This window comes from Anabrus simplex, chromosome 13 (genome assembly GCF_040414725.1).
Source record: "Anabrus simplex isolate iqAnaSimp1 chromosome 13, ASM4041472v1, whole genome shotgun sequence".
NCBI classification, from domain to species: Eukaryota; Metazoa; Arthropoda; class Insecta; order Orthoptera; family Tettigoniidae; genus Anabrus; species Anabrus simplex.
The window spans coordinates 41,911,167-41,925,781 of NC_090277.1; the positions used below are offsets into that span (position 1 = coordinate 41,911,167).

General features: G+C 40.4%; 1 pseudogene; it reads right to left on the reverse strand.

Annotated features, from left to right (window-relative positions):
* Positions 1-1,127: 1,127 nt before the first annotated feature.
* On the reverse strand, positions 1,128-1,676 carry LOC137502872 (putative nuclease HARBI1; annotated as a pseudogene).
* Positions 1,677-14,615: the final 12,939 nt, after the last annotated feature.

Below are 14,615 nucleotides of genomic sequence, written 5' to 3' on the forward strand. Positions count from 1 at the left end.
AGGAAAGTTTGGTGATTCATGGAATATACCCGAGAGTTTGTTATTGTCTTGGGAGGAAGAAGTAGTTCAGGGCTTGGTCTTGACTAGGGTTCACTCATGATTGGCGGGCAAGCACCAATCCAGACGTATCATCTGAGAGGAGGGGGATGTTGATGTCTATAAAGGTTGATCATACGGCGGCAACCTAGACATTGTAAGGAACATTGTAAGGGTGATTGTAGAGGTGATTGTAAAGGAACGAGAAGGTAGATAACTACAACTACAACTACAACTGACGCACTGTACGGGAAGGAAGTGGTGCTGATACACGGTACTCGAGTGACACGGCTGCAATGGACTGGACTTCAAACGTTCGTGGAGCGTAGTCTTGTTATGTTCGTGGAAAGTGGCTGATTGTGGAGAGTGCTTACGCATTAAGTATTGTAGCACTTGTGGCGGCCTAGCATTATATGTTGGTGAAAGCTATCTCAGACTTTCCATAAATTTATGTTGAGGATCGACAGACGTGTGTGTATATATCTTTACAACAAGTGTTAAAATATGTGAACACAGTAGTACAAGGTACAGTATCTGTGTGATGTGATAACTGCCGATTATGAGAATCGGTAAGTCGAATTGATATAGAGACAGTGAAGGGTATTTATCTTCATACATGTACATTGTTCATCGGACCATCTACAAATGGTAGCTTAGTTCTCGCTTTCGTTTTCCCACGATTTTCATTATTATTGTTGTTGTAAATATGGAGTCTTCCAGCAATATTTTATGTGTGTATTATATGTATAATGTTGTATGTTGATGAAGTGCTCGTGCACGGAATTTGTTAAGAATATAGTTAGCTATTTTAGAATCAGTGTTATTGATGAACCTAGGTGCAGTTCCTACCTAATTAGTCGTTTTCAGGAGGTTAGGTAAGGCCTGCAGCAGATGTACCAGTACGCAGCATTATGTACACGCCCTGGGATATAAAGTTTATCATGCTCTTATCTAAATTCGAGGGATCCATTATGGTGAACTCTGGCGCCCATACTACGGACATTTCGGTTAATTATGCTTATTAATTTTATTAAGTTTTTGAGTAATTTTATTTATATATTTTTATTCATGATTTTATTTATTAGTATTCATCAAAAGAAAGTTACAACTGAAGTACGGGTAATATAACTGCCGTTACGGCGTAAGAAGTTGTGCAGCACTATGCAAGCTAACACTACATCTTCTACTTTCTCAGGACTCATGTTAATGGTTGTATGGAAAATACGGAAACGAGAAGCCTAGCCCTCGACAGTCTGTAATTGTATACTAGCTGGTCGTGTGAAATCCCTTTCTGAGGAAACGGTTTTTGCACTTCTGGCCTCAGGCTAAAAGCCGAATCTCCTAAAAACTTAAAGTTTAACCCATCCACGGCTTGGCTTGAGTTTGGTAAATTCAGCTCATAGTTTTTCAATCTTAAAAAAAAAAAAAAAGTCTGTCATTTCAATGACACCACCATCGGATATTCTTCCGTTAACACCAACATCGGCCATCAAACATTTGTATCCAGCGTCTACTAATCCCAAGAGAACAATACTGTAGAACCCCTTATAATTATAATATAATGATCCGCTGTTATGGGGGCAAACAATAGCAACATGTTTCCCATCAATAGCTCCTCCACAGTTTGGGAAGTTTCACATTTCATGAAATTCCAAAGCAATGTCCAGCCTTTCTTTTGGTGATGTTGGAAACTGAAATCAGTAATAATGAGACAGACTGATAATTATTCTCGAATCAACATACATTGTATAAATTGTTATAATGTGTAACATATTAGATATATTAATTTACAAAATAAAATATGTGAAAACTCGTTACAACAGTTGGTCAACTTAAAACCATGCTTTCTACTTTTACTTTCTCCCCTTTTCATAATAAGACAGGAGAAAGCATTGTAATCGTAAAAAAGAATTGACTTCTGCTTTATGTTGGAAAAATGTATTTTAAGGTCCCATGAGTCCAAAAACGTGTGGTGTTTAAGAAAAATTCTGTCGTTATATGTGCTGTGAATTAATGTGTATACTGTCTGAGGTCAAGTACAGTATGGATAGCCAATCAGTATAATAATAATGGCGTATGGCCTCCGGAGAGGCCTGGTGCGGGTCTTTTTCTCGTAGACGGCCTATCAGGCGACCTGCATGTCTGTGAAGATGAGGGTCCTACCTGGGATGATTTCTAATGCTGAATACGCCACACGCACCCAGCCCCCGAACCATTGGAATTAACAAATTAAGGTTAAAATCCCCGACTCGTCTGGGAATCGAACCCGGAACCCTCTGAACCGAAGGCCAGTACGCTGACAATTCAGTCAACGAGTCGGACAGCCAATCAGTAAACGACACAATAGAAAAAACGAGTGTTGTGAGAATTTGGAGAAAACCAGTTCAGTAGTTTTGTGCGCTAGCTTGGTACACATACACAGACAGACATTAATATTATACATACAATCAGGCATTTTGTGAAAACAGTATTTTTGCTCGTCGGACCTAAAACAGATATTTTCACAAAAATCTCGAAATAGATTTTTCCGCATACGTAACTTTTTCTATAGGCCTAGTAGTTTATAGGTGAGAAATTAAAGTAGCATTTTAATAGCTTTCCCCATGTTTTAGTTAGGACACAAATACATTCACGTACACACAAATAAAAACGCACCCAACTCTATTGGTAGCATGAAGTATCTACTTTTTAGGCCAACAAGTACTTTTTGGTACACCAGTAAAATCGAGGCTACCTAATCTGGTTTTTTTTTTTTCAGATCATAGGCACTAACCCAACTTCTTCAATCAAACGTAATCTAACACAAGAACCTATGGTAGTGAAAAAGCCTCGTTATAAAAAAAACTGAAATTGAAAGTAAAAGAGAAAATTTGATAAATACAGCAATTACAGCCCTTCAACAGAATGAAGATGAATACGATATAGTTGGAAAGTCAGTATCAGCTAAGCTACGAAAGATGACGGAAATTCAGAGAATCCACGCAGAGAAACTTATCCATGATGTTATGTAAGTTATATGGGGTTATTTGAGAAGCTGGATGAAACTACCACTATATTGAACAGTGCTAGTTCTAATTACACTTGGATTACAACACCATCAGTCGTAGTAGTTGTAGCACAGTCAGCAATGACAGCCGTTACTTCAACCCAATAAATTATCAAGAAGAACATTCATTGTCAAATGTTTCTACAGAAGTCTGTTACAAATAAATTACTGTTTTTCAGTTTTGTTAATGTTAAAGAGTTAATCTGTGTTAAAAAATATAGGTCAATCTGTATCACTCAATTGCATGTAATAAATTATCGAATTTTGCGGAAAAAAAGTGTTTTTATTATTATTATTATTATTATTATTATTATTATTATTATTATTATTATTATTTCAATTATCAGAATGATAAATTGATAATATTTTTAACTTTCAGTGTGAAATTTCCTAAAAAGTAATTAAGCAGTAGTGCATTAAAAATTACGATGTTTTTTGAAAGATACTTGTACATTAGAAAAATATAATGTTTATTATTGTGTAATTACAACTTTTTTTGGGCTTATTAGTATTAAAACGAGTTGACCAGTTTTAAACAGCATTTTGTAACTTTAAGTTTTTGTCTGTACATGGTATAAACAACCGACTTACCTTTAAGCATGTCTCTTTCAACACTTGGTAAATGGCTCTGCAAGTTTCGGGGATGATTTTACCAAGTGAGTGAGCCGATATTATTGCAGAAAATTTTAAGTCTTCGAAACTCCTTCCAGTTGCCAAGAAACGCAAGGTGGCAGCAAGCCTATCATCCACTGGTATAGCTTCTCTTAATATTGTATATTTTTTTTGGATCAGAGGTGTCACTAGTTCAATTAGGTACTTATATTCATCTTCTGTCATTCGTAAATAATTCTTGAAGTCATACGGGTTGTTTTCTCTTAGTTCTAATATTAAGTTCATGTGTGAGTATTCATTCCTTTTTTGTAGCCAACTTTTAACCCAGCACTTTCGAGGGATTTTTTTTTTTTGGGACAAATACTCCAACTTCATCCAACAGTAATATTGCGGTAGCCAAAGGTTTCTTCGCGTCCATTACTTCAATTCACAAACCAGTAGCAATCAATACAATTTATTACTCACAAATTAAAACAGACAAAGTGATAACGCGTATGTGACTCTACAAAGGTTGGTTCGATACTGGTACGACAGTGTGTGGAAATGCGACGCACCAGACTTTTGTTGAACAAACATCTGACGTACGAGGTCGGGGCCTTGAGCGGCAAACCTTGTTCGGCCTGGTTCGTCGGACCGGGTTGGATAGTGTATGGCCTGCTTATTAGGACCGAATTCACGAGACGCCGTGACGAGTAGTATCTTCACACTACTACCAAGTTGAACTCCACATCTGGAGCGAATATTTCTTTGTTTTTTGTCACAGCTTTCCAATAATAGTGATACAGATGTTTGTTTTTATTTTCTAAACCATTCCTTGAGTGTAGGTGTTGTAAGCAGGAAGACTGTAGTTTATATACTATCAGAGCCTCCAATCAGTCAACCTTATCTCAAGAAATACTTAAAGAGGCTGTGAAGTAAAAGATAAGACTTGAGCCAATTATGCTAATGGCAGGATCAGACCAGCAGCAGTTTGTTATCAGTGACGTAAATCACTGACCACTGCCCATGGCTACCTCGTACCTGATACACTGATACCACACTGTCGAGTAGATCAAAGTATTATCTCAGAAAACAGGGGCGCCAGCAAGACTTCATATACGATGGAAACAAATACAGTTGTGTTGATACACAGATTTTTTAAACCCTAGAACTGGCAACTGTCGAATATTCGACACTTTGATCTATGCTGCAGTGGAGCTGTCGATTATTTGATATGTTCGTACTTGTTTTCGTAATTTCCTGATTTCTTCAACAGATGTCATGACAGTCTACACCGAGCTCGATAGCTGCAGTCGCTTAAGTGCGGCTAGTATCCAGTATTCGGGAGATAGTGGGTTCGAACTCCACTGTCGGCCGTCCTGAAGATGGTTTTCCGTGGTTTCCCATTTTCACACCAGGCAAATGCTGGGGCTGTACCTTAATTAAGGCCACGGCCGCTTCCTTCCCATTCCTGGTCATTTCCTATCCCATTGTCGCTATAAGACCTATCTGTGTCGGTGCGAAGTAAAGCAACTTAAAAAAAAGACAGTCTACTTCTTATCGTTATCGATGTTCACAGCAGCCGTGAATTCGGTTTCATTCATATTTACAACCTCTTTGGCAGCAATTTCACAGAAATAAATGAGTGCAGTTTTCCGACGATCTGTTTGTAAACAAACCTTCACGGGCCCTGCTTTGCTATTGTATTTAATTTTATTTCGTAGTTTTCCGTTTGGTCCGCCTCTGTGGTGTAGTGGTTAGTGTGATTAGCTGCCACCCCCGGAGGTCCGTGTTCGATTCTCGGCTCTGCCACGAAATTTGAAAAGTGGTACGAGGGCTGGAACGGGGTCCACTCAGCCTCGGGAGGTTGAATGAGTAGAAGTGGGTTCGATTCCCACCTCAGCCATCCTGGAAGTGGTTTCCGTGGTTTCCCACTTCTCCTCCAGGCAAATACCGGGATGGCACCTAACTTAAGGCCACGGCCGCTTCCTTCCCTCTTCCTTGCATATCCCCTCCAATCTTCCCATCCCCCGCAAGGCCCCTGTTCTGCATAGCAGGTGAGGCCGCCTGTGCGAGGTACTGGTCATCCTCCCCGGTTGTATCCCCCGACCCAAAGTCTGAAGCTCCAGGACACTGCCCCTGAGGCGGTAGAAGTGAGACCCCTTGCTGAGTCCGAGGGAAAACCGACCCTGAAGTGCAAGCAGATTAACAAAGAAAGAAAGTTTTCCGTTTGGTGCGAGTTATTTACTCCTGGATGTATATTGTTATTTGATTGATTATATACATTTTTAGTACAGTGTGTGTCTAAATATGGCATCTTCACTTCGCTACGGAAAATTAGAAATGAAGTAGTGCGAAATTTGTTGGAAAATGAAAGTGACCGGCAGATTCATATTTGGAATGTTTATCAGCTATTTTTTCGCATGAAATATTGGAATCTGATAGTGATAACGAACCTACCATAACAAGGCTTCCAAATGATTGCGTGCCAATATATCGTCGTTGCCGGGACGAAACCTCCTATGTGTTAATATTTTCGGAGATATACTGACCCGCAGCACATACATAATGAAGAGCGAGAATGCCTTGACAATATTCACACAATATTGCACCTTAGATGACAGAACCTTACCGGCCAAAGTTCTAAGCTAAAATATTTCACATAGGAGGTTTTGTCCCGGCAACGACGATATTTTTCCTAATATTTTCAAGAATATACCTCGCAGTTTGTTTGTGACATGTTTCAGTTTTGTGTATTATCCGCGCACTTTTTAGTGATAGATTTTTGTACTCGTTGGAGAAGTAAGAAGGGTTCCGTTAATACTGCCAACTGAATGGAAATGAAATCTGAATTGAATCGATAATATGATCGATCGATATGAATTTTATAAACCTTTATTATTTTAAGCAAACAACTGTGTCACACACACAATATTTAATACTATATAACATTTCCCGTTGCGAAAAGTGGTCCTAGCATGAATTCTATAGTTTAGCTTTGCTGTGTAAACAACAACAGTACGAGTACTTAAAGTGTACGCCAGATGGCGCACAGCGATGATAAGCGATTCTTAGTTTGTGTTTCAAAGGTTGCCAATACGAATCTCGAAGATAACCAAAGTCGACCGCTTCAGCACTAGGGTGTAAATCTATCACTAAAAAGTGCGCAGATAATACATATAGGAAGTTTTTCTTCTTCTTCTTCTTCTCCTTCTCATCTGTAATTTAGGAATTACACTTTTTGAACAGACGGTACGTGAACGAATCATATCCATGAAATTTCATTCTAATTTTTGTCGTAAATGGAAGATAATAATATTGCTTTTAAGCAAATTAAGATTAAAATTAGCGGTAAATCAATAAATACCATTATTGCTAGAGAAATTATATACATACATAGGCCTACTTCGCTACATTTTGACTATGAATTCTATTGCATCACTACGCTTCAGTATGTCTCTTGTTTATATAACACTTTTGTGTGTTCAGCCTTTGCTCACTTTACTTCTTTGAACTCCTTTGCATTGCTTCATGTTACTTGGCGGGGCGAGTGGATGACTTGTGCCCATAAATCATTAATTAATATAGGTATGGCTGCAGGGGCCGGCCCCGTGGTGTAGGGGTAGCGTGCCTGCCTCCTACCCGGAGGCCCCGGGTTCGATTCCCGGCCAGGCCAGGGATTTTTACCTGGACCTGAGGGCTGGTTCGAGGTCCACTCAGCCTACGTGATTAGAATTGAGGAGCTATCTGACGGTGAGATAGCGGCCCCGGTGTAGAAAGCCAAGAATAATGGCCGAGAAGATCCGTCGTGCTGACCACACGACACCTCGTAATCTGCAGGCTTTCGGGCTGAGCAGCGGTCGCTTGGTGGCCAATGCCCTTCAAGGGCTGTAGTGCCATGGGGGTTTGGTTTGGTTTGGTTTTTATGGGTCCAGGGATCATGCTATTTTTCTTTCAACAAAAATCACTTCTGTTTTTATTTACGATATTCTTTTCACCTGCCTTTTCCCGTCTGAACTGCCCGCGCTTGTCATGATGGACGAAGATATTGAGAATTCACAGACACATCAAACAAAAGAAGGCACGATGAAGCGGAATGCCACAGGAGAGAGTCGTGTCTACAGCGGAAAATGTCACCGTTAGAGTTGGCTGAAAAATAACGTAGCAGTTACTCTGTCACAGTTACATGTCTGTCACTGTTACAAATGTAACGAAGACAAAAAATAGCAGGTTACCAAGTAACGACAACAGAATAACTTACTAGTGAAAACAGTAACTAGGAAGTGTGAACTGTCACTAGTAGCAGCTTACAAACACATAATGTGATCTTCAGAGTTCAGATAGTACGCATGTCTTCCAAGTGAGAGCGCTTTCGTAGGAGATTGCTATAGTGTATTCGTTTAAGTTGCTGCTGTCATCTGGTAACTAAAGTGTAAACTGTTATGACCTATTCATCTGCTCAGGGGCAATCGTTGACTCAAGACATCGCGCAGGGCTGCCTACATTATAATACCTTATTATAAGTTTCATCCGTATAATGTTTCTTGTACCATAAATACATTTTTTTTTGCTAGTGGCTTTACGTCGCACTGACACAGATAGGTCTTATGGCGACGTTGGAATAGGAAAGGCCTAGGAGTTGGAAGGAAGCAGTCGTGGCCTTAAGTAAGGTACAGCCCCAGCATTTGCCTGGTGTGAAAATTGGAAACCACGGAAAACCATCTTCAGGGCTGCCGACAGTGGGATTAGAACCCACTATCTCCCGGATCATAAATAAATTAGTATGCTAACTTTCCATATTGATATTATAGATAACATAACATTGCTTCATTTTACTCAATCGATCCTCTTGTACCGGTGTGTGTCGAGCTTTGGCAGACAGATCATGTTTTCCTGTCTTTTATCCTTGATCAGGGCATTGTCAAACTCACTCCTATAGATTTCAGAAAAGACGCTATGTTCTCTTCTCATTTCATCCGTTGTCTGCCTCTCGTTAACTTTATAGCAAATAAGAATGCGTGTTTTGCTGCACCGACTTTCAACAGTGTAGTGATGCGTGCTCCCATGTGCGAGGGAATGAATGGGACTTCCCAACAAACCTGTAAGTAGACCGGTTGTTGTATGAGTAGCGCCGAGTAAAAGTTGCGCCGTGTTAAAATCAGCAAAACTTGCGCCGTGGTCATTAGTCATTCTAGGAACTAGAGGTATTGTTTGGGAATTCCACAGGGAATGAAACAACGCTGATAGAATGAACATTTGCGACGGAAAACTGTAAGTTTCAGTTATTGTTAACTTTTAAAAAAGCTTCTTCATGACGCTGATGGAACGTAGGCTTCCCATCACTGCTCCGGGGGTTAAATCTACGATCACTTTAGGTAGCGTTTATGCTGGACAAAGCTGGCGTTCAAAATATTATTTCTGATTTCTTCATATTTATATCAGCATCACTGTTTGAAACAATTTCATTTGTCATTTATTAATCTTTTATACCCAGGGGAATGCGACAGGCCTCGCCAGGGCACACAATTTCCTTTCTTTGGCAGTAGCTATGGTTCATTCTTGAGCCCTCTCACTTCATAAGGGGCGCATGTCAGGGTAACGTAGGATGAGACAGTTTTTTTCTGTCTTCACTGGTCATTCTTTATTCAACAAATTCGCTACATTTCAGTTGCCATCCATTAATCTTTGTCCGCAAAAGCACGTCAGATCTCGCATTCGGCAGCATTTTCTTCCTTTAGCGGTATTTAATTCTTCATTCATTCTATTCCTGACCCTGTCAGTTAGCTACAAACAGGCTGTGGGTATTCTTCATAAGACTGAAAGACTGATTCCATGCTTCCACACTTGGTTTGTAAATTAAGTCAAACTACGTAGTTATACACATTTCACCCACTGATATAAATACGATCCAGGTTTTCTAAATGTGCAAGAAACCGACATTGATAGAGTGAATACCGAGCTCGATAGCTGCAGTCGCTTAAGTGCGGCCAGTATCCAGTAGTCGGGAGATAGTAGGTTCGAACCCCATTGTCGGCAGCCATGAAAATGGTTTTCCGTGGTTTCCCATTTTCACACCAGGCAAATGCCGGGGCTGTACCTTAATTAAGGCCACGGTCGCTTCCTTCCCACTCCTTGCCCTTTCCTGTCTCATCGTCGCCGTAAGACCTATCTGTGTCGGTGCGACGTAAAACAACTAGCAAAAAAAAAAAGGTAGAGGGAATAATATTTTTTATATATTAATTTCAAAATCTCAGTACTACAGATATTCACAGACCTTCCTTGAACTTGAAAATAACTCCCTGCGGTGCAGCGCAGGTAGCAGATGCTTAAGACAGCTGTCAAACCACTTCTACTCCTGGCGGGGAATCTCCACGGCGCAAATTTTACTCGGCGCAACTCATACAGAACCAGTAGACCAGCTCGAAGTCGTGACCAGGCTGTGACCAATAAAAGGTGAGTAACGTTGTACGTTATTTTTAACTGTTACTTTTCACAGTTACTTTATTGTAACAGTGACAGATGTAGCAGTTGCACAAAAATAACCGTTTGGCACACCTCTAGTCACCGTAGTTACGTATCTATATTTCTCTAGTAATAATGGTATTTATTAATTTACCGCGAATTTAACTGTTGATTTGTGTGAAAGCAATTATTATCCTATATTGGTCCGACTCGTTGGCTGAACGGTCAGCGTCCTGGCCTTCGGTTCAGAGGGTCCCGTGTTCGATTCCCGGCCGGGTCGGGGATTTTAACCTTCATTGGTTAATTCCAATGGCACGGGGGCTGGGTGTATGTGTTGTCTTCATCATCATTTCATCCTCTTCACGACACAACCCGTCCTGGGATATCCCGGCACTAAAGGCCATACGACATTTCATTTCATCCTATATTTAGGACAAAAATTACAAAGAAATTTCGTTGATACGATTCGTTCACATAACCAAAACATTTATGTGATTTCGTGTCACAACGACAATACTCAGCGTATTAACTTTACGTACTTATACAGTACAGTAAAACTTCGTAGATTTATTTCGTATCGTTCGGGTATTTTGTATTTTATTCAGACAAGTAAAAGCTGCCAAATATGGCTGCCACTACAAGATTTAACAGTGCCAATTCTAGGGTTAAACATGGATATGTTTTTGGGTTGGAGGTCTATCTGGAATTAGAGCCATCAATTTTCCGACACCATTGTAACCCTAGCAACCAGTGTTGGTCTATGTACACTAGGTCAGTAGCGTCATCTTCTCACTGTGCGCTTTCTTCCTGTAACGAAGAGCTTCAGAAAATCTCGTGTCAAGTGAACCACGCTCTGCTACACAGGCCAGGATTAAAATCCTTGAATTGGCCGCAAAACCAACCCAGGACCTTGGAATAAGAGACAGGACACTGCCTCTACACCACAGGGCTGGATAATAATAATAATAATAATAATAATAATAATAATAATAATAATAATAATAATAATAATAATAATATATTAAAGAGGCTTAGGACGTCTTTCATTTTCTGACATTTCATAAGCTTGATCATTCTTTCATGAATGCACTCATTTTCTTTCGATTTATCGGAACGCTATCTCCACTATGGGTGAAATCAAATGATGGATCACCTGGAGCTGCATGTCGTAAGAGGCTACTAAGAGGGGAATAACCAAAGAATCTGCACTCAATCTCTCGTCTTCTAAGTCTAAAACAAATCCATGATTGTATGCTTTTCTGTGTGATCATAGCTTTGTCCTGTAGGGTGTTTTCCAACTTGTAATTTTTCCTTTAATAAACCAAAGAGAGTGGTTGTGTTTATTGTTTTAAGAGGCAATTCATCTTGCCAACCATCCTCTATTAACACTAATCAGAAGGAAAGACATGGAAGTGACCACTCTTCCCGGTTGACCTGGGCTCGAATTCCGGTCAGTCCTGGGTTAGAATTTTCACTTGAAAAGTCACGTTGCATCAGAAAGTGCATCCGGAACTAAACCCCCGGTCAAAACCAAAGTCAATAAAATCAGAATAAAATGCAATGCGATTGATTAGCCAGCAAAAATATATTTAAAACAATATAATTTACGTGAAGCAGTTTTACGATATTTCCTTAAAAACAACATTGATATTAATGATACAGTCTTCCATGATAGGCTTTTTCGCTTACCTTAATTGATTTCTTTCGGTTCGTTTTGGCCTACTAGGGAGCACGGAACTTGTTTAACTCTTAGCTAGAGTCTTCTACTTTTTCTTGGCCCAGTATGCTTTCATTTTCTGGCTGCGTGTCTGCTTCCTTCCATCTGTCCACTTAGGTTTAGTCGTCCCTGTACTCCCTTTGCTTGTGAGGGACAGTGGGAAGACTCCCTGTCGATTCTGAGATCGGTTTTCTGTGGTCTCAGATGGGACCTGCAGTTCCTCTCGGTCTGATTTTGCTGAGGTGATCCACTTGATCTTGGAAACCTTTCCCCTACTTACTCTGAGGATTATGTCGGTGAGCCCGCAGGGTTTCAGGCGGCTCATGTGCCCATAGAAGGTCAGTGCCTTTTCCTCATACACGTGACTATGTCTTCCTGATGTTCGTGGAGCTCTTTGTTGTGTCTGATCCTGTAGCTGCCATCCTCCTCTCTTATGGGTCTTAGTATCCTCCACAAGACCTTCCTTTTTTAAGTTCTAGTTTCCTTAGTGAGGCTTTCAGTTCATCAAGAGGCACTCAGAGACGTAGAGTACAGAGAGTCTTACTACTGAGTTGTAATGCTTCAGCTTCAGGTTCTTGGAGAGGTACTTGGAGGTGTGGATGCTTTTACAGGAATGATAGGCCCCCCTCTAACTTGGTGCACCTGGTGTCTATGACCAAAGTTTCGCTCTCGCTTGCTGAGACCCATTCTTTACAATACTTGGCTGCAGGAACTTGACTTATGAATGTTGTTTATTTAATTATTTATTGTGTCAGTGAGAAACATTACATTAAGGATATAATAATACAGATGTACATGAAATATTTAAAAAAGAAAAAAACACATAGACTATACTGTGTGGTCGCTTGATTAGACTGTAGAGGACCTAGAGCTGGCTACTTCAAGAGTATTTCGCACCGCCTTGAGCAGGTCTTCCACTGTACAACGGGATGGACACGAACCACATTGCAATAAGTGTACTGTCTTATACATGCTTGATAGATACAAAAATATAAGGAAAACATTTTTCTCTAGAGCAGTGGTACGCGCCGTCGTCTCAAGGGGTACGCAAATTTTTCGTGCTTTTTTTTTTTCGGTGAGCAGTTTAGAAAAGAGCTGAGCCAGCTCATTTTCAATAAAAGCTTGTTTTGATTTAATGTGTCTACTACTAGAGTCCCATTTTAAAATTATTAATTCTAAAATACGTGTCATTTTGTACCCTCCATTGACTTGGTATGTAAAAATGCTTACTTATGCTGCGCTGCTCTTTTTCAAATGGTTGTTTCGAAACCCACTTATTCGCTTCAATTTTTCTTCAGTGGCACTGCGTATAGTGCAATGGTGTTACATTAATAATTATGCTCGTATATCGGAGTTTCCTAAGACGAAGCCAGAAATGTGCGTATGCAGGAGGAGAGCATTTCCAAAATCTCCTGTCATAAGGTACGAGCTTATTTTATTAATTGTAATTGTTATCTTGTGTCTTGCACGGATAAAGTGAGGGAATTGCTGTCGTTGGTGCTGTGCCGCGGAGCGGGCAGTCATGAGTCAACGGAAGGCAGATGGACTGGGTGAGTCTGCCGGCCAACCTATGAGAGAAACTCACTGTATATTATTGCTAGGCAATGAAAATCTCGTAATTCCACTCATAAGATAATCACATTTCTCCATTTGTCTTGTGAAGGTTTGAAGGGAGAAGGGAACATAAGACTCAAATGGTAGAAGAAGTAGGCTATCATTAGGCTAAGCACCGAAAATGCCAGGAATAGTTCTCCGGTCATAACAGACTACTTTGTTTTGGGCTTCTTCTGTTAACTTTTCTCCGAAGGAATTACGAGGCAGTATTCGGGAGATAGTAGGTTCGAACTCCACTGTCGGCAGCCCTGAAGATGGTTTTCCGTGGTTTCCCATTTTCACACCAGGCAAATGCTGGGGGTGTACCTTAATTAAGGCCACGGCCGCTTCCATCCCACTCCTAGCCCTTCCCTGTCCTATCGTCGCCATAAGACCTATCTGTGTCGGTGCGACGTAAAGCAACTAGCTAGCCTAGGAATTACGAGGTTTCCTTTGCGCAGCAACGATTATATACAATACATTATTGTGTTATTGTGTAGGTGGTGTAGCGGCGTAGCTGCTTGCCTGTCATCTCGGAGACAGTGGTTTGATTCCTGGTGTTGCTGGGGTGGAATTTTCAGTTGAAAATCCTGTGGTGACAGGAAGGGCGGGCGACCTTAAATCCTCAGCCGGAACTCTTTCATGCCTCAGTACGTGTAGGGTTCCTGAGCAAACGGGCTAAACTGCGCAAGATGATGATGATGATTATAGTTAGTATTATTTGCCATCCAGCAACAATCTTTTGTTATTTCTGTTATAATTGCCATATACTCGTACTTCGGCGTAGAAAGGTAAAACAATTGTATTTTGGGGGTACGTCAACCAAAAAGTCGGGGTTGGGCAAGGACAGCCCTGCTTCTTGCAATGTTTGAGCTGGTGATTTATTAATGATTACACCATAGACAATTTTAATGGAACGAAAAACATACCAATAACGAATAAAAGCAGGAAACTTTCATACTAAAAGAAGGCGTAGAACGCATTCTTTACGACAAATCAGTGACAAGTTAGAAATAGTTCCACGGCAAACGGTAGATGACAGAGAAAGTAGGACGTGAACAAGGTATTTCCCGTGGCAAAGGTGGAGCTAACTTGAGCAAAATTAAACGCAATTTTGTAACAAATCATTCAAATTTATAAAGTGAAAGTGTAATTCATCACTGGTCCTGG